This window comes from Sminthopsis crassicaudata, chromosome 2 (assembly GCF_048593235.1).
Source record: "Sminthopsis crassicaudata isolate SCR6 chromosome 2, ASM4859323v1, whole genome shotgun sequence".
NCBI lineage: Eukaryota > Metazoa > Chordata > Mammalia > Dasyuromorphia > Dasyuridae > Sminthopsis > Sminthopsis crassicaudata.
In genome coordinates, this window is record NC_133618.1 from 306,221,184 (window position 1) to 306,247,330 (window position 26,147).

At 33.2% G+C, this 26,147-nt stretch overlaps 1 protein-coding gene across 17 annotated transcripts in view; it reads left to right on the plus strand.

Annotated features, from left to right (window-relative positions):
- Positions 1-12,801: 12,801 nt before the first annotated feature.
- The window catches only part of CEP128 (centrosomal protein 128), a 495,022-nt gene continuing 481,676 nt past the window's right edge, over positions 12,802-26,147 (plus strand). For all 17 annotated transcript variants that reach the window (XR_012486452.1, XR_012486453.1, XM_074289837.1 and 14 more), the window contains exon 1: positions 12,802-14,257. The gene's annotated coding sequence lies outside the window, so the exon portion shown is untranslated. The remainder of the gene's footprint in view (positions 14,258-26,147) is intronic.

The following is a 26,147-nucleotide window of genomic DNA, read 5'->3' on the forward strand; positions in this document are numbered from 1 at the left end:
GTAAGAACTTCCTTTAATTGCACAATTTGTAACTGATTCACCTCCTTTTATCCTCTCAGTCTCTTCCTTAAATTTTTGGAGAAAATGTTCATTTTATATACATATATATATATGTATATATTAAACATAAAAGTATGCCATGTAAAATTTTTTTTTTAAGAATGCTGTTTAGTAACTGGTGTGTGTGTGTGTGTGTGTGTGTGTGTGTGTGTGTGTGTGTATTGTGCAGAAGACAGGATCAGGGGACTCCTCAAAGCCTTGTATCAGTCTGCACCACTCACTGTGTTCCTCAGCCTGGATCTCAAGAAGCAACAAAGAGGTTTTCTTTATTATACATTTAAGATCTGATTTCTGAAACAATTTTTTTCATTCTCATGATGACACTTTAAAAAAACTAGCAAAAATGCATAGTTTCATGGACAATCCTCTATGATCCTTGTTAGTGTTTGCTAAGTTCATAATAGATATATTTTAAAATTTTAAAAAGAAAGTCTGAGTTATCTAATGAGAAGCTTCTTTCCAACATTTTTTTTGCCATCCTCCCCTAAATTTACCTTTTATAATTAATTAATTAAATTTTTATTATGTGCTAGATGGACACTGTGCTAAGTGTTGGGGATAAAAAAAAAAAAAAAAAAAAAAAAAAGAGAGACAGAATCACTTCCTGCTTTCAAAAAATTCACAGACTAATGGAAGAGATAAAATGTAAACAATTATATACAAAAAAGATATATAAGAATAATTTTTAAAATTAATCTCAGAGAGAAGTTAGTATTTTAAGGAAATTAGAAAGGGCATTTTGTTCTTAAATTGCTGGTGTCTTCTTAATAAAGTGTGACCTTTACTCTGTAAGACAAGCTGTGAACTCTTCCTGGGAACTTGTTGCTCCATTGATAGTATACTAAGGTGGATTCATTAATTTAGAATAATTGCACATAGCTGAACTTAACTTCATACTTGGAGTTTGATTTTTTAAAGAAGTCTAGAGGGCAGAGGATTGGAGGGACAAAAATCTGCTTGGGGGGAGGATTCTGAGAAGATGGAAGAGTAAGTCAGAAAATTCTAAACTCTCCATATTTCCCCCACCAACAAAACACAATTGTGTTTTAGGGCAAATATAGACCAATGAAAAACAGATAAGACCTGAGACAGAACAAGACTCCTCCTGGACCCACCAAGACCTAAAGAAATATTCCAGATAGGGTTTAGCCAGTGGAAAATGTAAATATCTTCAGGCCAGCTCCACAAAAAACAGCAAACAAGGAGTCTTGGGGCAAGCTGGGTTCAGAAGTATCCTTAGCCAGAACTACAGGGAGTAGAATCATCTTCCAGACAGTATGGGGAGTCAAGGTTCTGCATCCAGGAAGACAGAGGAATCACAGCTGGTTTGGAATGTCAGGCCCAGCTGTGCTATGGAGACACCATCCTGGGCAAGAAGGAACCAGTACATGAATTAAATGCAGAAGCACTGGTGCAGAAGTGCTGACTTGCAGATAGAGAGTGGAGTTTTGGGTTTGAATTTCCAAGTCAAAGGGGAGAGCTGAAGTGAAGCCAGAGGCAACAGTACACTCCCCACTCCACTTTAGGATTAAAAGTACTTACACTAATAGTTATCATTTAAAAAAATGAATAGGAAAAGGAAAAAACCCAAATATAGAAATTTACTTGGGAACAGGGAAGACCAGGGTTCATCTTTACAGGAAGATAGAGAAGTAAAAAAAAAAAAAAAAAAGCCTTTCCTACCTTAAAGTGTAACATTAAATGGCTACCTGTTCAGACTTTAAAAATCAAATTAAAGAGATTGAGAAAAAAACAAACCAAGAAAAAGAACTATCCAAGAAAAACAAGATTATAAAAAAAAGTTAACCAACTAGAAAAGGAGATCCAGATCTTAAAGAAAAAAAATCATACTTAAAAATTAGAATTGAACAAAAGGAAGCCAGAGAAGCTACAAGAGACCAAGACATGACAAAACAAAAGAATGAAAAAGTAGAATAGAATGTGAAAGATAAGAAAAATAGCAAATCTGAAGAACAGATCAAGAAGAGAAATTATAAGAATAATTGGACAATCTTAAAACCAAAAAAAGAATCTTGAGACAATAGGGTAAAAAATAATCAAAGAAAATTCTCCTGGAGTGATAGAACACAAAGGGAAATTAGAAATAGAAAAAAAAAGTCCCCTGACTATCACCTCAAAGAGAAAATTTTACAAGAAACAAAAACAAACAAATGGCAACAAAAACTTCACATATTCTAAAGGTGCAATTAGAATTGTAAAAGATTTATCAGCAGCTATAATAAAAGACTGCAGATCCTGGAATATACATTGACAGTCTAAAGAACTAGGCCTGTGGCCAAAAATGTCATATTAAATGGGGGAAAAAAATGGACATTTAAACAACTTGAAGATTTTCAGGACTTTTCCTCAACAAAAGCTAAACTCAGTAGAAAATTTAACATATATATGGCTTTTATAAGCCAACATCAATGATTAATTTCAAGGCACTCAACAAGGACAAATTGTGTGTTTTTTATTTTATTTTGCTTTTTGCTGAGGCAATTGGGCTAAAGTGACTTTCCCAGGTTCACACAGTTAAGAAGTATTAAGTTTCTGAGGTCAGATTTGAACTCTGGTCCTCCTGACTTCAGAGCTGGTGCTCTATCCACTGTGCCACCTAGCTGCCCCTATATATATATATATATATATATATATATATATATATATATATATATATATATATATATATATATATATATATATATATATACATATTTTTTTTTAATAAAAATATATATCATATGTTTAAGATTGATATCAGCAATTGGGTAGCTCAAAAGAAAGATTGAAGAAGAGTTGAATATGATGAATCTAAAAAGCAAATCTATCTAGGAAAAGATAAAAATAGTAATTATGCTATACAAATGAAGTACAGAGGAAGAATCAACATATTGGCATTAGAAGGGAGAGGAGGGCTGGTGGTTCTGAAAATCTCCTCACCTTGTGAATGGGTTATATAGGGAACAATATATGTAATGAAGGGTATATCATCCTCCCAAATCTATAAAAATGCAAAGCGGGGAATAGGTTAAGGTGAGTAGAGAAGAGTGTATAGATTTTGGCAGTAGGATAAAGTATGTAGATTAATGAGCAAGGGATAAAGAGAGAGGGAATAGTAGGATAGGATAAAATGGGGCACAGAAGAATGTTTAGATTAAGGGGAGTGGGATAAGGTCTATAGATTAATGAAAATGGGATAAAGAGTGAAGGAAAAGGTTACAGAAGAAGGAAAGGAGGGATACACAGGTGAGGGAGGTTAAATAATACCAAGGCAAGTTAAGGAGTAGAATTAAAATAGAAGAGTTAGTAGCAATAGGAAATGTGTGTGTGTGTGTGTGTGTGTGTGTGTGTGTGTGTGTGTGTGTGTGTGTGTGTGTATGCATATGTATATCTATATAAATATACCTGTGCTTAACTGTGGCCTGTTTGGGGGAGAGGAATAAAAAGAGAAATAAAAAAGTTAAAACTTAAAAAATAAGAAACTAAATTTCTGTGGAAAGTTAAAAAAAAATAAAAGATTGGCTTAGAACTTTCCACAACCATCAGTCTCTGCAAGGAAAGGGAAGAAACAATACTCCATATCATATGAAACTACATTTCCCATAAACACACGCATGCAAGCTCTATAAACATCTCTGCCTAAGAAATCCATCTCTAAAAGTTTGTTATCTACTGTTAACTTATTCCAATTGGTGAGAATATCAGTTAGAAACAATTTTGCTTCCTAAAACCTTTTTCAACATGTTTATTTCCAAAAACATATTACCTTAAAAATCTTTTTCTTCCTTCTATATACTCTTCTCCTTTTTCTTCTACTTTCCTCCCCCTCTACATCGCTTCCCTTGTTTTATTCTCACCTCTGTGATTAATGGTTTCCCCAAACGACTGCTACCTGTCTAGCTAAGGCCAAAGAGTACACATTGATCTGATGAAGAGATTTAATATATTTTATTCATTTGCAATACAGTTTGAGTTGGGAAATTCTGTTTTAGATTATAGGTTTTTTTTCCTTCCAAAAAACAATTTAAATTCACATGTTTAAAACTGGTCTCATTTTCCCTTCTTTTCCTATCTCTCCTCCATTCAATCTGGAATACTAATAAGCAGAAAAAAAACCAAATGTTCTGCTCATTTCTAAAATTAACAATTGCCTAAGTTACACGCCATTTCCTAAGGAAATAAGATTAATACTAAGATGAAACAGCTGGTAAATAGTATGTTATTGGTCTTAATGTTTATTTCTCCTGAATGTGAATTCTAACCAATGCAAAACCACTCTGACCAATAAGAATGGATTGTAGAAGACAAGTATATGATAAAAGAAACAGATGGTGTAAAGTGAGAGCCAAGTACAAATTTCTGCTTCAGTGAGACTAAAGGCACTCGATGCTTTGAACACAGCAGATATCCTGATGAGAATTGTTTTCTCCTGCATTAGTAGATAGCAGACTTTGATTTATAGGAGACAATTTTATAATCTTAAAACTGGAAACTTAGAAGTTATTTAGTGTCATCTTATATTTTATATAGGAATATTCTACAACATTCCTCAGAAGTTGTTAGAGAATCTCTGCTTGAATACTTATGAAGTAGGGGGATTCAAGGCCCCACAAGAAAGGGAGGCCCTTGATGGATATGTAGTGTCAAAAGGTTTATAACACTGGGCAAGGCTAGTAGGCCAACTGTAACCATGCCAAAGTGAATGAATGCACAACTACTCCATTCTTCCACGATACTTTGCTTATGTGCTCATTTCCTTGTTAATCCTCTCTTTAAGTCCAAAAGAGTCTGAATAGTACAAAATTTTCAGATCTTCTTTCTAATTGGTTCACTATGCCCACATACCAAGCTCTTGGAGAAAGTCTATTTTCTCTCAGTCTTAAACCATGTACTCACAGAAATAAAAATCATGTTAAATGGCCATATAATTAAAAAAAAAAAAACTAAAAATGAAAGAAGTAAAAGTGGAGGAAAGAAAAGGGGTATCTTACTTTATCTAGTGAAAGAAAAAAGAGGGAGAAGAGCTAGGTAAAAGGAAGAAAGAAATTAGTAAGTTAAATAACATTCCAGAGCATAGGGAAAGGAGTAATAAATAGGTATGTTGAAACAGGGTGAGGAGAAGAGAATCTTGGGGAATAGGGTCACCTTAAAGCAGAATAAACAAAACATAAAATGAAATATACCTGAGGAAAAGAAAATACCATCTTAATAGAAGAACAAGAAAAAATTCTAATTCTGAAAAAAAAACCCCACAAAATTAGAGAAAATAGAGAAAAATATAAACTAAACTCTATTACTTTAAATGGATTACACAATAAAATCAAATGAAGTGACACACTACTTAAGAAAATAAAACCAAAAAATCTGCTTCTAGTAAATACACTCAAACAGCAAAGATGTTCACAGATTGAAAATGAGAGGCTGGAAAAAAATTTAACTACATCAGGTGTATCTCACAAAAGAGTTGCAATGATGTTATCAGACAAAGCAAAAACAAAAATTCATGACATTAACAAGGAAAGTTCATTATGATAAAAGGAACCATGCACAACAAAGCAATATGCATATTAATCTTATATTCTTTCAATACTATAATATTTAAATGAATAAAGTAAAAATCAACTGAATTGTGAGAACACATAGACAATATAATATAATAATAGTGTTGTTCAGTTGTGTCTGACTCTTCATGTCACTATTCAGGGAAAGATATTGGAGTTATTTGACATTTCCTTCTTCAGCTCATTTTATAGATGAGGAAGCTGAGATGTATTCATTTTGTTGCTGAGATGTAAGGAATAGAGACAATTATTAAATATAAAAAAATTATGGAAACACTTTTTTGGTAGCAAATAATTTTAAAACAAAGAAAACAACCATTAGTCATAAAAAGGCTAAACAAACTGTGGAATGTAAATGTAATGAGAATTTTATTACTATATAATTTATAGAAGTATGTAAAGATTTATAGGATCAGATGCAGTGTAAAGTAAATAGGGCCAAGAAAATGACTAATGGAATGAACAACCAAAAGTCAATCAAAAGTGAATGTTGTAAAAATACAAAGTAACTTTACCCTATTCTTTTGCAGAGATGGAGGGTTAACTGATGTTCTGAATTGAATATATTTCCAGATTATTTCAGTGTATTGATTGACTTTGCTGGAGGAGGGATAATGGAGAAAAAAAGTCTAGAGATGTAAAAAAAATCAATAAAATTACTTTAAAAAACCCTTGGACAAATAGTTTAATAGCAACTTCTCTTACATGTGTTTTATGAAGGAATATGACTCCTAAATTTAGGGATGATGGTTAAAAAAGTCTGGATATGTAAAAAACCAAAGCATATGAATAAAATTACTTTTAAAAATTATTTGTAAAAACATGTGAAGAAAAACTTGTACAAATTGTCATAAAAAATGTTTAACTACAATAACAACTTTTATTACATGCTTTTTATAAAGGAATGTGACTCCTAAATATAAGCTATAATGGCTTCATTAGGGAGAAAAGAGGAATGGGATGGAAGCAGATACATTTACCCCATAAACACATTTCCTCCCACTGGCTGGAGGAGAAATAGAAAGTGAGGGATTAGATGAAAAAAAAAATGGATGAGAAAAAAATGTCTGACTTCCTCAGACAAAACACCAGGGAAGAAGGCTTGAAGCAAAGATAGGATTGGATCTCAGGCATTAACAACCATGTTTCTGATATTCATACCTATAATGTTTTCTATTCCTTTAGACAGTCCCAGACCCTCTGTGTGGTTTGTACTGATCAGCTCCCAGGCTATTGCCCAGATGTCCTTGTATTCAATGTCCTCTATGGCTGTCCCACAAGCTATAGGCTCTAGCTATTACTTTGCTTCCTCACTGAGGGTAAGGAGAAGAGAACCAGAACAGGGCTTTGTCTACTCCATGTGGCCAGTTGGCTTCCCTTTTATAATCTCTTTTTAAAAAAACGAAAAGTGCCTCTTTCAAGCCTGATCTATTACACTTATATTTTTATACCATGATAATCGAAGTTGGACTTTAGTGAAAAAATTTATATTTACATAAAGTATATGTTGCTAAGTTTTTTCATATACGTGATTTAATTAGAGTGGCCAATCTTTTCCTGAGAAACTTTAAAAACAATTTTAAAAATTTATCTCCAGAAAGCATGATTTTTAAAAGGTTATTCAATTAAAATGTCTTCTACCCATTTAGATAATGAACATTCAACCCATATGATTATCATATGATGTCCTAGTATTCTGCAGAACAAACTGCTAAAGTTACCTAAAAACTACTTCCCAGTTTACTCACCATCAATTGCATACCTTTTATAGTGTGGCAGGGACAGAATAAAGAAGAAATGATAAATTATTTTAAGTGAAGCCGATTTTTTTCTGCATTTGACCTGACTCTAACACAAATATCTCTTTGAATGTAAATAACAGTACACAAATAGGACTGGCTATGGACCATTACATTCCACTCTGTGTCATCTTGGTGGAAGGTTCTAGAACATAGAGAGTGGCAGGGTCTGGAAATAGATCCTTATTTTCATACATAATTTAGTGACGATCATTATGATGGTAATTTCCTTTCAGACCTTTTCCTCTCTCTTTGTCTGTCTATCTGTCTGTCTTTCTCCCTGCCTGTCTCTGTCTCTGTCTCTGTCTCTGTCTTGGTCTCTTTTTTCCTTTCCCTCTTTCAAAATGTGATGAGAAGGGGATCGACATATCTTCATTGATCTTTGGATCAGAATATGCTAGGTATTTTTCTACCATCCTCTTAGTTGTATTCTAACTCCTATTAATCAGATTTAACTAATTGAAAAACTTGAAGTTAACAGCATATAAAACAGACTACATCCATAATTCACTAGCTCTCCATCAAGAGAAAACTAGTGGGTTATATATATATATATATATATATATATATATATATATATATATATATATATATATATTTCAAGATCAATTGTTATTGATATTAATCTGAGTTTAATTGTTTTCACTTATATTATTGATGTAATTTTATTTGTTGTTCTCCTGGTCCTGCTTACTTTGTTCTGTATCAGTTCATAGAAGTCTTCACTTGCTTTTCTTAAATCCTTATATTCTTCATTTACTGTAATAGTATTCCATTTTGTTCATAAACCACAGTTTATTCAGCGATTTTATAATCAGAGTGCCAACTTCGCTTCTAATTCTTGCTTTGAAAAGTACTGCTATAACTATTTTGAATAGATTAGACAGTTCTTTCTGTTTTTGATCTTGTTGGGCATATATTCAGTAATATAATCATTGGGTAAATAAGCATTAACAATTTAGTGACTTTTCTCATATTTTCCACATTGTTAGACTTTGCAATTTAGGTGGACTTTTACAATTTTCTCATATAGTTCCTTGTTGTAGACTTTACTTTTACAAAAGAATTTGACTTTGTACAGGTCCTTTAAGTCTGGACAAATTTGCATGAGCTTACTAATTTATTCACATTTTTCAAGGAGTAGAGATGTAGTATTGTACTAGGAGTACTAGGATTGATTTTTAGTTCTGCTGCTAGTTGACTTCAATCCATTCTTTTATTCTTAAAAGGTTAACTGATATGTCTTATTCCTGTATGTCCTTCATTTTCTAATATATATTTCCTCCTTCCCCACCCTGAGAGTCATTCTTTACAACTGAATAAAAAAGAGGAAGAGATATCCTTTTAAATTATATTTATTTCTCCATTTATAACTTCAAGACCATTCTCCTCAGGAGGACAAAAAAGCAAATTGGAATTTAATGGTTCTATTTTCTTTTTGTCATCAGTTAATATTAACATCTACCCTAAAACAGAAGCCTTCCTTTGTCTTTTTCATAATCTGAACATAAGTAAATTGAATCCTTTTGTTATTCTTAGCATTGGATTTTTGGAAGGTGGACAGGGTAAGGCAGGGAGCCTTAGGTCATTTTAAGTATTGCATAATTTTTTTCTTGGGTTTTATTCCATCTTCAGTTGAAATATGTATATGTGTATATGCTGTTTTGTTATCAGATATAAATATAATGGCTGAGAATCAGCTACTCTTCTCTATATTCTACAAAATTAAAATGATCACATATTGTTGCTCTCTTTAATATTTTTTTTTTTGCTCTTCTGCTTGTATTTTTATTCAGAGTATAGCAGCTAGGAGTGAAGGAAAAGGGATTTCTTCTTTCCACAGCTTCAGGAGAATTGATGGCAATTTGCAGTTGAAGCACATGGCAGTAGTAGACATGAATTTATATATAACCTAAAAGGCGAGATCCTGAGAGTAGGCTTGCTCATTTTAACAGAGGATAGAAACTAGGTTACTGTGAGATTTTCAATAGAAGCACATGCTGAAGCAGAATGTGTTTTCCTAACTCACTTGAGTGGAGAGTCTCAGTTTGGGGCTTACTGAGTAATCCCAAGTTTTAAAGTTCTTGCGTTTAAGTGTTCAGTTTTATAAAGCTGATTCTTATTCAATATCCTTTTCTTTTATGGCTCTTTGTTAACTGTTAAATGATCTATGGATGCCTCATTTTATTATCAGATATAAACATAATGAATGGCTTGAGTTGGGCTCAGCCCACTACAGGGTGTTAACTGGAGGACAAGCTCAAGTTCATTCCTTTTTGTGGGTTTAGTGAGGGAGATAGAGTATCTGAAAGCTCTATGTATTTCTGGAATTGTGCTTATAGGTGTTTTGTATGAATTTTTTATGGCATGAAACAAGGATTCTTGAATATCAGTTGAATATCAAGATTGTACTTTGTGAGCTTATTATTATGATATTTATAATAACATTTATATTATCATGATGTTATATTAATTTATTTGTGTCACAATAATTGTGTATATTATACATAATATTAGTATCTAACATTTATATAGAACCTACTATGTACCAGGCATTGTGCTAAGCATTTTACAAATATCTCATTTTATATCGCTTTAACAACCCTAAGAGATAGTATTTCTATTTCATGGTTGAGGAAACTAAGATGGAAAGAGGATAAGTGATTTGCTGAGAGTCATCCAATGAAAAAAATTTCTGAAGCCTGATGTGAAGTCAGGTCTTCCTGATTCTATGTACTGTTACATAAAATGGGGACCTCTTATATACATTTGGGAAAATCTAGAAATTTCATCTTTATTCAGTCAGTCTTCTACCACTTAAATTTAATTTTTTAAGTCTCAGTCTTTCATTGGGAGTAAACCCTGGATTCAAGTTTACTATGAAACATAGCAAGTGTATGAAATATAATAATCCATAAATTAGTCTTTCATTTCACTCAAGAGCTCTCAGGCCCAATGTGGGAAAAGAAATCCTTTCCCTCTAACATTTTGAGAGAGAAAATTTGTTTTCCTTATCTTTCTTATATTTCCTACACTCTAATACTTCCCCTTTCTCTTCCTCTTCCTTTCAGGAGTATGATAGAGCTATATTATATCCCTTGGGGGAGTGTTGTGATATGCCAGTGTCTGCTGTAGGTCTAACTCAAACCTGTAGAATGGAACTCTTCACGTGAGTGGATGATAATGATACAAGGAGACTGAGAGGCAGTTGCTGTTTTCTGACCTCTCCACTGAGAGGCAGTTGTCCAATCTCTCTCCTCTTCCCTCTTGCCTCCAATTTATTTCATTCCCAGTCTACAAGCAACACCTGTGTCAGTACAGGCTGCTTTGCAACTCCTTCAGATGTTACGATTCATAAGCTGTGGAGGCTCCTGGAAAATTGACCTGCCCCTTCATTTAGGCATGGTTCTTAACAGGAGAGCTAATTTTTACATTTTTAATGAGAAGTTACATCTCTGAAGTCAGCAGATGCTACAAAGCAGAGTTTGATTTCTTATTTTGCTGTCTGGACTTATGAGAGTGATGAGGAAATTGTTACTGCAGATTAATTTTAAAAGTGTGTCCTCCTCCTCTTTTTCTTCTTCCTTCTCTTTTCCTCCTTCTTCTAATTCTTTTTCTTCACTTGTTTTTCCCCTTCAGAAATGATGAAACATACAACCAGCATTAATATATTTAAAACCATGATTACTTTTAACTGAAAACCTGAAAGGAAAGAGATTTGTGTAATTAACAGTGACAAAAAGATAGAATCAGCTCTGTGGATGAAATAAACATTTTTTTCAATTATCTAAAAAATAGATACTTTAAATACTAGAAACAAACATGTATTCTATCATAGAGAGTAGGGAGGGGAGTGAGGATACCATCCTGGCACTTCTCAGAATGAGTTAGCTGTAAAGATAACTTCATCACCAATGTCTCCCTCAAGCCTCACCTATTTTGTTTTTTGTTAAGTATTTTATTTTTCCACAGTCACATGTAAAAACAATTTTTAGCATTCATTTATAAAACTTTGAGTTGCAGATTCTTTCTGATCTTTCCTACTTATTGATAAGGCAAGCAATTCAACATAGGTTATACATATGTAGTCATATTTTCACAATAGTCATATTGTGAAAGAAAATATATGCAAATCCTCCAAAACAAACAAAACCTCAAGAAAAATAAAGTAAAAAAGAAGTATGCTTCAATCTGCATTTAGATTTCATCTGTTCTTATAACTCCTTCAGAGGTCTTGGATAATTAGTTGTATTGCTGAGAATAGTTATATCATTCACAGCTGATCATCTTACAATATTGCTGTAACTTTGTACACCATACCTTTTACTTTGTGTCAACTCATGGAAGTCTTACCAGGTTTTTCTGAGAGCATTCAGTTCATCATATACTGCAATAATATATCATCATAATTAATACTGTAATTTATTCAGCCACCAATCAATGGGAATCCCCTCAATTTCCAATTCTTTATTCCCAGAAAAGAGCTGCTATAGATATTTTTTGCACATATAGGTCCTTTTCGTTTTTCTAAATCTCTTTGAGGATACAGACTTAGTAGTGATATTACTAGGTCTTGCATGGTTTTATAGTCCTTTGGACATAGTTCCAAATTGCTCTGGTTGAATCAGTTCACAACTTCACCAGCAATGTATTAATCTCATTTTTTCCAAATCCTCCTCATTTGTCATTTTTCTTTTCCTGTCCTATTAGCAAATCTACTAGATATGTGGTGGTATTTCAGAATTATTTTAATTTGCATATTGAATTAATATATTTTTTTCTTACGACTATAGATAGCTATGATTATTTCACCTGAAAACTGTTCTTTTGATCATTTATCAATTGGGGAACAGCTTTTATTTTTATAAATTTGATTCAAGTCTCTATATGTTTGAGAAATGTGGTTTTTAATCAGAAATTTGTTTCACATCTTTTTTTCACAATTCTTTTATCAAAAATATTTTGCTTCTGATTATGCCCTCTCCCAATCTCTCTTCTTTCTGTCAGCTCCCCTTACCTCTTATCTTCTTCCCTTCCTACTCTCCTACAGGGTAAGATAGATTTCTTTTTTTTTTCATTATGGAAGGTAATATTTTATATATAACATATACAATAGTCTGTCTCTCTAACCTTGATTTTGAATCAAATCCCCATATTCCAATTCACATGTCTTGCAGATAGTCATTGAAGCTTTTCTCTGCCTTAGAAATGCCCTGAAATGCAGCTAAGATAGTTCACTGGATAGAGTGAGCTGGATCTGCAATCAGGAAGACTTCTGTTCCACTAGCTGTATAGTCTCCTGGAATCACTTTGGACTGCCCTCCTTTCCTTATATATAAAAAGGAGATTAAAAATAGCTCCTTATCTCCCAGGGTATTTCGAGGATAAAAGTAGATATTTATTGTTTGCAAATATTAATATTACAGAAATGCTATTATAATTATAAAATATGTTCACAGCAAATTTCTATTCTCACACTTAAAACATTATTAATAACAGTGATGCAAAGTGTTAATAATAACAAATGAGAGAATTGAGATGGTTGCAATCTTCAGTTATCAGGAAAGTCTTCTGGAAGATAAAACGAGTTGAAATTAAAAAAAAATAAATTTCCTCCAATTATATGTAAAGATAATTTTAAACATTCACTTGAAAAAATTGAATTCCAGATTTTCTCCTTCCCTTAATCCCTCCTTTCTGAAGTAGTAAGGATTTTTGAAATGTCTATATGAGTTATGTTATAAAGAAGCCGCGGAAAAACATGAAAAAATACTTTGAAAATAATATGCTTTAATCTGCCTTCAGACCCCATTCTCTGGGAGTGGATGGCATTTTTCATCTTGAATTCTTGGGAATTGTTTTGGATCATTATGCTACTGTTGATATTCAGAGTGGATCATCCTATTGCTGTTACTGTAGAAAAAGTTTTCACTTCACTGAATCATTTAGTGTAAATTTGAGCTGAATTTTTAAGGGATTTGAATCTTCAGGAGGTCGAGATGTTCTGCACAGGGGAGCTGCTTATGCAAAAATGCAGGGGCAGGAGCTGGAATATCATAGATGGGGAAACCGAAGAAGGTCTGAGTGGTTGAATAATAATAGAAAGACAGGTAGGATTGTTTTAGATTGCGCCGGATTTTAGAGCCAAATGGAAAGATGTGCATTTTATTCTGCGGGCAATGGAGAATCGTTGAAGAAGTAATTTGGTATTAGTGGAAAATGCATTGAATTTAGAAACATCAGATTTATGGCGAGTTCATGGTAATGAAACTTTTGGCTAGCCCTCAGGGACTAAGCAGTTTGTACACATCCTTCATTTTTGGATGCCGGGATGCTCAAATCAGCTTAAGAAACCCGCAGGACCAGTCGACATTTCAAATAGCTTCCCCTTTAGGTTACTGGCCCTTTAAACCAAATTAAAAGAAGAGGGAAGGGGAAGAGACGCAGCCCGGGCAGTTGACAGACGCCTTTCTAGGTCCTGGGACAAGAGAACGAGCTTATAGGCTTCTTCCGGGAGAGCCATCGGGCGGCTCCCCCGCCATCCTTCCTGGGACTTGCAGTCCGTTTTCTCTCCTCCTTGCGGTCTCTCCGGGGTTGATTCAGCGCCGTCTCGCGCTACATGGACTACATCTCCCAGAAGGCCAAGGGTCAGCAGCGGGGGGTCTGCTGCAATATCCACGGCTGGGCGGCTAGTTCAAGTTGCCATAGCTGCGGAGTCTGGGGAAGAGAAGAGTCAGTTGCGCCGGCCGCGTCTGGTCAGTTGCAGCTTTTTGCAACGGCTAGATCTGAGTTAGAGATGATTCGGCGCTGAGGGCCTCAGGCCCTCTCCTTTCTTAGGTAAGTGCCACTCCCCTTCTCGTCCCTGTCCTCTTCTTACCTCCCCGGCCCCCGAGGGGTTTGCTGGGCCCTTAAGAAATTGGGGCTGGAGGACTAGAGAGTGGAGGGAATCCTCTGTCCTGAAGCTGTCAGCCACAGGGTCCAATTAGGGAAACGGATGTTGTTCTTTGGATGCAACAAATTGCACACCGTGACAGGAGCTAATAGCTTCTTTCTCCTTCTTGGTCAGACCCACATAGTCTTGTATTGGGTCCCCTCCTGGATCCCCCATTGACAAAAGGGACGCGGATCAGAGGAGGATGGCCAGGTGGGCAAGAGGCAGATGCTTTAGAACTGGAGACCGTGCCCTAGGGGATTCTGTTGACTATTGCAGATTTTAATTTTTTTGAAGAGCTGTTATGTGAAATAGATCAATCAGAAAGCATTTATTAAATGCCTGCTATGTGTCTGACTCTATGCTAAGAGCTGCATCCTTACTTAATCTGCGAATGTATCAGATGTATGTGATGTACCAAAAGACTTAGGCCAGTTTTAAATGCTTAATGTGTTTAAGGCTAATTGCAATTGACTTTCAAGTGCATTTCAAGGCATGTCTTTACTTTTGAAGGTTAAATTGTAGTATTATTGGACATACATTTGATACTCTTTGTTTGATATTATCTTTATACTATTAAGAGCTTAAAACTGCCTTGAGAGTTTTTTGGACACCCTGTAATGCCAGAAGTTATCCAGAGAGAAGTCACTAGCAGTGGGAGGGAGGGATGCAAAAACATCTTTCACAAGGCAGCATTTCAAATGAGATTGGGTTAGAGTGCTCTCCTTAGTCCCAGTAGACAGAACTATAAGTTTTAAGTTTAGAACTCAATGGGATCTTAGAGATCAATTTTTTCATTTTTTAAACAAGGAAGCTGAAGTCCAAGAGAAGTAGAAATGTGTCCGATTTGCATCTCTTATTTGCATTTACAATACTATACCCCTGCTTATTCAAGTCCATGGAATCTCTTTCCATGATACCATGGAGATCTAGTTGAAAATTGCAAAACTAGATTCAGGTTTAATATAAAGAGCAACTTCCCCATAATTAGTGTTTTCCAGAAGTGGAATGGATAATCTGAGAATGTTATCAGGTATTGTTGTTCAGGCTGGAGATGGAATACGAGGCCTTCCTACGTTATAATTCTGTGAGGTGTATTTGTGGAAGATTTGGTGCCTGATGGAATCTTCATTGAGAAAGTTACTGTGTAAGGCAACCACCTCCAGTGTTTGGATGTGAAAGTCTAAAGTTGTTATTAGAATTGGGTCATACGTGTCTAGAGGACAACTGAGCATCAGAATTGAAGCACTTTACATAAGAAAAGGATTATTTGCTTTTCATCACTGGACTTATTTGAAGAGTGGGTTTATATTAGAAGTATAAAGCTGTTGTGGAAAGAATAATGAATTTGGAGTCACCAGGGTCAAATTTTCTCTTAGATACTGGTTGGTTGTGATGTCACAATTTTTCAGTGCTGCAGATTCCTTTTTAGTAAAATGGAATAAAACATTAATTATTTTGAGTCTTATGTGAATGTTTTATTTCTTAAAATATTTAATTTGGATTAACTTTTTAGGAATATAGTGATTTTGAAAATCAAACTGGATTCAAATGATTTGTCATTTTTCTCACTTATTTTCAAAAGCTCTTTGAGCTGATAGCACTTTCAGTCCTTAAATTATTTTAAAATATTATCCTTAAAAGAAATAAATACAGTAAGCATACAAAGTATTTATACAATGATCAGATTTAGCCTGAGCCACAGGCTCAAGAACAAGCACAAATTTAGGCTTATTGCTAAACTTTGTTTTTAGCTAGTGATGATATAACCAGTAGTATAAAAGGAATTCAAATATACAGAGTCTATCTTTGGGTCTTTCTTATAATTCTATCTTTGAGGTTATGGGTTCAGTAATCATATCTACATAGATGATTCCCTAATCCTTCTTTAAAGCTCTAGATGCTTATTAGCAGTTGTAATATATCTTTATCTAATTGTCTCATAGTCAGCTCAAGCTCAGCATATAAACAACGAAACTAAAGATATTTTCCCTGAAAACCTTCTTTGCTTCATATTTTTTTATTTTTTGTGGAGGGCATTGTCATCTTTGTAGTTGATCATATTTGCAATTTACAGTCATCTTCTACTCTTCATTCTCCTTCTACTAATTATCAGTTTTCATCAGTTATCAAATCTTGTCAATTCTACCTTCAGATGATTTCTTCTATCAACCTTCTTTTCTCTATCCATGTGGTCACCACCCTAATTAAAGCTCTTATCACCTTTCACCTGGATTATTGCCTCCGGATTATTCTCCCTTTTTTAGATTCTATTTTCTCCAGTGCATCCTTCACCTAACTACAAACATATTTTTCATAAAGTACAGAAAAGATATGGCATGTTCCCACTCAAGAATCTTCACTGACTTCCTATTATACAATAAAATATAATCTCCTTAGTTTGAAATATAAAGCCCTTTTGACTTAGTCTTTAAATATAGATTTAGACAACCTTTCTAGACTTATTTTATATCATATCATTTTATGTGTGCTGAGACTCACAGAAGTAAAATGATTTTGCCTAAGGTTACACTGTAAGATTGCCAGAGGACAGACTTGAACCTAAGTCTCTGAACTCTTAAGTGTTCTTAACAGATTAATATAACTGGATGTTCTTTGGTAGGAATATGTATTCAGTTCAGTAAGCATTTATTATACCTCTGCTATGTGGGAGATATTATTGTGCATTAGAAAATGGCCAGCTAGGTGGTGCAGTGGATAGAGCACCAGCCCTGAAATCAGGAGGACCTGAGTTCATATCTGGCCTCAGACACTTAATAGTCCTAGCTGTGTGACCCTGGGTAAGTCACTTAACCCCAGTTGACTGAGGAAAAAAAAAAGAAAAGAAAATGGTTCTGGAGTGAGAGTACCTGGATTCAAATCCTGCTTCTTATACTTGTGTGACTTGGCTAATAATAATGATAACTAGCATTTATATAACATCTTAAGGTTTGTGAAGTGCTTGAAGGAGGAAAATGCACATTCATGACTTTATTGAGGAGGGCCTAGTTGGTAGAATGTTTGGCTAATTTACAGATGAAGAGATTATAGTGTAAATGAGTAACAGAAGTAGTAGGATAAATTCAAATGATTATAATAACTCAAAATAGAGTTATCTTGGTTAGTCAATTGCAATTACTATTAAATTTAATGAAGTTGTATTTTCTATATATGTGATCAAATGGATATGTGATCCTATGAAATATTTATAACTTTGTTTATGACCCAGCATACAAATAATCAAGTATTTTTATTGCTTTTGTGCAGCTGAAGCCATTTCTTTTAGAAAAAATTTACTTAGAAAGTTTTTCCTATACCAAATGTTCTTAAGATGTCTTTATTCTAGGAACAAATATCTTTTGAATGGCTACTAAGTGGGAAGCATAGTGATAAGCTCTCTCAGAGATATACAGATGTTTAAAATAATTAACCTTTAGGAGGTTGTAGTCAACTAAGAGAAACAAAACATGAACACAAATAATTATGATACTAGATAGTATATGGTTTATGTCATGAGTTTTATTGAAAAAATGTTATAAGAGTTCAGAAGAGGGAGTACTCTAAGGCTATATTAAGTTCATTTTTGTCTGAGATGATCAGAAAAGGCTTCATAAAGAAATTGGCATTTGAACTGTGTTTTGAAGGATCAATAAGATTTCCTCTGTTGATGATGGAAAGAGAGAGTTCAGAAATAGGGAATTCCAGGCATAGGTTTGCCATTTCCTTCTCCTCCTCATTTCCAAATGAAAAATCTGAGACAAATAGATTAAATGACTTGCCCAGTGTTTTAAGACTGGATTTGAACTCTGGTCTTGACTTCAGGCCTGGTACTCTATTCACTGTATTACCTAGCTGCCCATGATTAGGGAAATAACATTATTAAAAAGATAAAGGAGATTAGTCTGACAGGAATATTACTGATAATTGGAGTTGGGGAGAAATTTTGGATAAGAACACTTAGAGCAGTAGTAGAGACATCAGGTTGTGAGAGCCTGGGATTGTAAATTGAATGTGCTGATGGGTGTGAGAAAAATTGTTGAAAAAAATGTCAGGACTTGGGGGCTAATTAGCTGTTAAGAGGTGAGGGAGAGAGAAGTCTATCCTCTTAGAGTTAACTGCCAGAACCTTTGAAATGTGGCAAGTTCTTGGGTAATGATCCAAAAGAATTTGATCATAATCATACTCATGCTTTCCTCAACTTAAGCTTTTTGGAATTTTTGGAATAGTTAGTTGAACTTGAAAATATTCTCTTAAAGATTTTCTTGAAAAAAGAGGAAATGAAAGGGAGGGGAAACAATATAAAATAATGAATTAGAAAAAGGACTTTGTAGACATGGAGGGAAAGGGATTGGCATATCATGCAATTCTCACTTATCTGAACCCAACAAAGTGGGATTTGACACACAGAGTTTGGTGTAGAAATACATTAAATTAAAGAAATAGACAGAACAGAAAGAGGGGGAGGGTGAAGTTTTAAGAGATGAAATAGAATTGAGGGTATAGAAAAAAAAACCAAACAGTTTTGGAAGGTAAATGTTAGGGACTTAATAGCAAAGAAAAAAGTGTAAGAATCAGAGATTAAGGTCTGAGAGGAGTGGATGGTGACTTTCAATTGTAGATTACTACTGTCAAATAACATTCCTTTCATCACCTTATTCTTCCTTGCTGTCCTTACAAAGGAAGAAGAACTATGTGTTTTTGATTGAGAGAAATATATAATTAACAACAAAAAACTATTCATGTTAATGGGATGAACTTACCCATAAAATTGGAAAAAAAAGCAGGATGGTATAGAAGGTAGAATCTAACAGTATGTGTTTACAGTAAATATGTTTGAAGGATAAATATTTACAGTTAAAATGGAGGAGTAGAGCAGAATTTATTATAGTTTAGGCAAACTTAAAAAAAAAAAAAGCAGGGATAGCAATCACAATGTCAGACAAGGTAATAGTAAAACAGAGAAATAGCCAACTGCAGTATCTTTAAAAGCTCCACAAAGAATGAAATAATGTCAGTATTTATTAAATATGTGCCAAATGTTCCACAAGTTATTTAAGTACTTAAAAGAAGAGAATAACACTATTTTAGAATCATTAGATTCCCTAAAAAATTTGTTTTTTTTTTTTTTTTAAAGTTTGTTCATTTTATTTTGAGATGTCAATGCCTTTCCTCTGAAATTGCCTCTAATTTCCCCTGTGTGTATTTTGCATATTTTGTAGTTATATAATTACTTGCATGTTGTTTTCTCCATTAGAATGTGAACCTGTTGAGGGCTGGGATAATTTTTGCCTTTCTTTTTATCCCCCACTACCTTGCCTGGCATATGGTAATTTTTTAATAAATTCTTGTTAACTGATAAAAAAAATCACAAATGAAAATTACCCAGATCTGTTAGGATAAGATGGCAAATTAAAAAGAGGAAGAATCCACCAATTATGACCTGAAAAAGATCATTATAGGAAAAGTCCCATTAATGTCATAGCCAAGATTCAAACTCCTACGTTAAAGAAAAAAAATACTGTTAAGTACTTATGAAGAAGTGGTTTAGGCAAAAAGGAACTATATTCAGCTTCACATAAAAAATGGCAGCTTCTTTTATAATTGAGAGAAGATATTGGAATATAATATTTCAGAAGGCAAAAAATAAGAATTTGTACCAAAAGTAAGACCTGAACTGAGAATAATTTTATAGAGAAAAAAAATGGATCTTTAATGGAATAGAAGACTTTTAAGTATTACAATTGAAAAGACTAGAATTGATTAGGAATTTTGAAATATAAAAAAAAGTCCAAAGAAACTTAAGTAACCTTATTTGAGCATATAGAGGGGGCTTTATGATTGTTGTTGTTCTAACATTCTGGTGACGTGTCTTTTTAGAAACTTATTGCCTTTAGAGTATTGAAGGACTTAATGTTCTGAAAGTGGATTGACTTAATATTAAGGATTTGGAGAAGAGAAAAAGAGAGAGCAAAAGGATATTCTAGTGTACAAAAGAGGAAGGGAGCGGTGGAACTTGCCATTTCTCATAACGAATTCTTGAGAATGAATATATAAATATAGAAATTGCTATATAGAAATATAGCAATAGTATAAAGTTGAAATGAACTTTGTTGTTATTTGAAAGGGACAAAGTGAACACACACACACACATACACACACACACACATAATTTTGTAATGTCGGGGCTAGCTCTCCTGTGGGCCTTGGGATAAGCCTGAGGCCTTGGGCTTAGTGGGAAAGTGAAGTGAAGGAAACAGAAGAGCAGCCACCATGTGGCTAGTCAAAGATGGAGTCTGGCCTCTGGAGTCTCGAGCCTGCAGTCTTCTCTGTGGCTGAGATTGCCATGGCCGAGAGAGCCCTCTGTTTCTGGGACTCCCTTAAATACGACTACATCACCATACCACACTGGGCATTCACAGCTATAGAACATCACATCACCACATTACCCTAAGTATACCCTGTGAGGGATAGAAAATCCTATCCAAAAATGACTACTCAGAGATCACTCATAGAAAAGCAGAATTATTTATTAGAATCTCTAGAAGCAAACCCCATCCTGGTCTGTGAGCCAGATTCACAGCAGGAGAGAGCCGCTCCCTTGAAGATGCTCATGACTTTTATACATTTCACACAAAGAACCTTCAAAATCCCACCCTCCACAAGTTGTGATTGGTCATATTTGGTCAGTAGAATGCAGTTGGCAATGTGATTTATAGCTTCTTAGGTCACGTATAGGTTAATCCCTATTTGGGCAAAGGAAAACAGCCTAGGCCTTCACAGGACTGGGGCCTATAGGCCTGATTTTCTGTTAGCTAGCAGTCTCTGATCAATATGTGCTTAATCTGTAAGTTCTTCACCATACCTTACTACACACAACCCCAACTAGATTGACCACATCATTACATTAGATAAGTATGTGTTTAGATAACTACCATCTCACACAGAGTAGGTACTTAACTACAAGCACCTGATGTCTTAGACTCAAGTACACCCTTTCAGAATTCAGGCCCACTACACACTTTGGTATAGAAACAACAATTGAGATTCAAGGAATGAGATAGGCTTAAGAGAGGAATAATACTAAGAACAGAATAATCACAAGTAAAACATGTTTACTCTTGAGGGGGATGGGAAGTAAAAGAGAGAGGGGAAAAAAAACAACTAAGAACTAAAATCTAAGGGGAAATACCTTCATTTGCCTTTTAAGACAATTGGGGGAATTACTGAACTGAGACATGTGAATATAAAGTAATGCTTTTATGCCAAGAGAAATGATGGAAGAAATGAGCCTGATGCAAAATGAAGTGAATAGAAGTAGAAGTTTATATAAGTTAAAAAGCATGGTTTTAAAAAACAAAACAACTTAAGAACTCTGATTATTGCAGTGACTAATTAAATCTTTAGAAAACCTGTGATGAAGCATGTCACCTACCTCCTGACAGAGAAGTATTAGACACAAGGTACAGAAAGACCTATATTTTTAGTAATGGTTTTTGTGTGGATTTGTTTTGCTTAACTATCCTTACTTGCTAGAAGTTTTTTTCCCTTTTCCATTTTAAATTAGGGATAAGAACTGGGAGAAGGGCTAGCAACAGTGATGCCAAAAAAAGGAATGAGTTTTTCCAGCACTAAAAAAAAATCAACAAAAGAAAACAGAAAGAAGTTCAGAAGAAAGCACAGATAAGCAGGACAGTTTTGAAAGTAATGTGTAGAATTTCTTTTATATTTTAAAACAAAATGGTTTCACAATTGTGTTTAAAATTCAATTTTTTGTTCTTTGTGTATAAAAATAATGTATTTCTATGTTTAAATCCAGAATAATAATGATAAAAAAGATAATTCAAACAGACTAGATATATTAATCTTAAATAATTGATAGATGAGAAAGAACAAGTTATAGAAACAATAGATAATTTAATCAAAGCTAAGAACACAATTCAAGCAGTATATGAAAAATTTTGTGGTATAGCCAAAGCAGTCCTTAAGGGAAAATTTGTATCTTTGAACACTTTCAACAACCAAAGAGAGAAAGAACAGATCATTACTTGGGGATACAACAGCAACCAAAAACCCCCTCAAAAAGTAACAAATAAAAAAATCCCAACCCTCCCAATAATCACAAAACCAATGTTCTAATAAGTGAAATAAACAAAAATGATACAAAATTGATAAAGGAATGATTTTTGAAAAGACTAATAAAATTTATAAACCTTTAGCTTAATTTGATTAAAAAAGAGAAAAACCAAATGATTGCTATCAAAGATTTAAAAAAAAAAACCTTCACAGTAAAGGAAGGAGAATTAAAGGAAATGATTAAAAACTCTTTTGGTCAGTTACATAAGCTAGCATAACTAAGAATATGTAAAATGAATTAATGTTTTTAAAAACATAAACATAAAATATTCAAAATATTAGAAGACATAAAGAAGGAAGTCTTTGTGTGTATGTGTGTTTCAGGACCATTTATATTTACAGTTAAATTGTATTAAATATTAGCAGAATTCTAATATATAAATCATTTCAAAAAAAAAAAGGAGAAGGGATTATGCCAAATTCCTTCCCCCCCCCCCCCAAATTTGAAGAAGAGGAAGAGGCAAAACAGAGAAAGAAAATTATAGATCAGAAATGCCAAATTCAAGAATGACAAAACTTCCTAATTAAAATGTAATTTGGAAAAGTTTAACAAAATAAATATACAATTTAGATTATACTAATTTGTGACTTTCTAAGTCCATATACCCTGGAGGATCCTTTTCTCTTTTGAGTTTGATATCACTTCTATATCCCAAATGAATATTAGTGTAAAAATATAGCATAAAATAAGATCAAGTACGCTATAGCAACATAGTGAAAAGATTATCTACTAGGACAAAGTTGAATTTACATCAGGAAACTAGGATTGGTTCAACTACAGACATGATAAACCATATTAATAGCAAATGTGATAAAATTCACATGAATATATCAGTCAATGTAGAAAAAGCTTTTGCTGAAATGCAACACATTAAAAACATTATAAGAGATGGACATATCTTTAATATTAGCATCTATCTAAAACCAAGGGCTACCATTATAACTGGAAAATAGTTGAAGCTTTTCCAATAAGATCAGGGGAAAGTAAAGATATAATTTATTATTACTGTTATTTCACATAGATCTAGAAATGCCAGCTATAGCAAAAATATGAAGAGAAGAAATCAAAGGAGTGAGAAAAGGCAAAGAAGAAAGTTGTTTTTTTTTTTTTTTTGCAGATATAGCTTGAAATTTAGAGATTTTATTAAAATTAATTGAAAAATAACAGTAAATCAAGATGCAAAATAAATATTATCAACAAAACAGCATAAAGAGAAATTCTTTCAGAATAACTACTGAATATATAAAATATTTAATTGTTATACTTCAAGAGAAATAATATGATTACAACTATGCAATATTTTAACGGAAATAGATTTTAAATGATAGGGATATTATCATTTTCTCATAATTGGGCCATGTCATTATTATCTAAATTAATTTTTGATGGCATAACAGTAAAACTGTTGAATAGTTACTTTACAAAGCTAGACATAATAATACCAAACATATGGTGGGAAAAACATTTAAGAATCTTAAAGGAAATAAGAAAAGGAAAGGAAATAAGTGGTAAGGAAGGCAATTTATTAGTATTAGATCTCAAATTATGCTCGGAAACAGCAATCACCAATCACCAAAACTATTTGATGCTTATTTTAAAAAATTTGAAGGGTTAATCAATGGAACTATGCTAAATAGGATCCAGAAGCAATAAAATACAATAGGATAGCATTTAATAAGTCGAAGGACAAAATTACTGAGCTAAGGATTCAGTTTTTGATAGAAATTGTAGTTTGACAGTTTAGACTCTTTATTTACTTAGAACAAATTAGGAAAATGGAAGGAAATAACTTTTCCAACTTTGGATAGGGAAGGAATTCTTGATTAAAAAAAAAAAAAGTATAATGAGGATACCAGCAGATAAAACACTCAATTTTGTTTACACAGAATAGTACATTTTTTAACCTAACAAATATAATGCAGCTAAAACATGGAAGAGAAATTGACAACTGGAAAAAAAAATCTTTGCAGCATATTTCATGTTAAAATACATAGAAAATTGATTCAAATGTGTCAGAGCTGTCTAATCAACCACTTTGCTATATACTTTTCTCTAGCTACTGACATCCTGTATGAATTCATTTCTTAATGGTTGTCATGCCCCCAACCCATTATATTATGCTTAACTCAGTGATTCTGTTTTTATCGCATAGATCTCCAAAGTTACTAATCATGAATCTACCCTTTGATTTAGCAATAGCAGTTCTAGGTATATGCCACAAAAAAGATTAAGAAAACAAAGGATCCTTGGGTATAAAAATAATTACAGCAGCACTTTTTGATAGCAAACAATTGGAAATAGGGGAGATGGCTGAACAAATTATAAATATAAGTAATGTATGAACATAAGATTACTTTGTCCTAGTAAATGATGAAAAGAATTGATTCAGAGATACATGATAAGACATAGGAACTCATGGAGATCAAGTAGAACATGGAGAATAATTTTATTATACATTTAGACAGCATTGTAAAATAATGCAACATTGATTTAACACTTGAACTTTGATCACTAAAGTGAACAACTCTAGAAGATCAATGAGAAAAATTTCCTACTTATCAACAGAGAAGTGATGTATTAGTGCAGATTGACATATACATTTTCAGATATAAGCCAATATGGAGATTTATTTTATTTGATTATACTTGTTACAAAAGGAGAGAATTTTGGGGGGAGGAGTAACACTGGAGCAATGATATTAATAGTGATGTCTGTCAGTTCATAGGCTTTCACATGCTTCTCTATCATTTTCTAAAGTACTGTAATGTTCTATTATGGTTATATGCCATACTTTAAAAATATTTTCTACTGAATGGGCATCTACTTAAATTCTTATTCTTTGCTACCATACCAAAAAAATGGTGTTAAAATATTTTGGCATTTTTGTAGACAAGAACAAAATTATTTGTACAGAAATATTCTGAACAACACTATTTGTAATAGCAAAAATTATAAATATACTAGGTGTCCATTTTAACAAATTAAGGCATATGAATATAATAGAATATTTTTTGCATCCTAAGACATGATAAATGTGAATAATTCAAAGAAATTTGGGAAGATTTATATAATGTAATGGCACATGAAATGAGGATCATAAAAACATTGTATGCACTGATTACAATAAACTAGTCAAAGACAACAATAATACAACATTTCATTTTTAAAAATTAACAATTCATTGTAAAAATATAAAAAAGATCAGGGAAAAAATCTCAATATTATCAAGGGTAGGATAGCTGACGCAGATATGTACAATTAAAATAAAAGTATTTTGTTAATGGTTAGATTTCAAATATTTAAATATAATTTTATTTATTAAAAGGTATAGAGGGTTTGTGGCTGCAGAATAGACTTAGAAACTAAAAGATTAATTACTTAACTCGAATTAGTCAGTCTTTGTGAATTATCACTCTGAATCGTTTAAAGCTTATCTATGATAGGACAGCTTGTAATTGTTTTAAAAAATGGCTTTTAAGGAAAAGAGACCAGAGAATCAATAAATTACTTCCATATAAATCTGTGTCATTATAACTGAGATGATCTTTTTATTTTTATTATATATTTTTTTATAATATTATCCCTTGTATTCATTTTTCTAAATTATTCCCCCCCTCCCTCTACTTCCTCCCCCCATGACAGGCAATCCTATACATTTTACA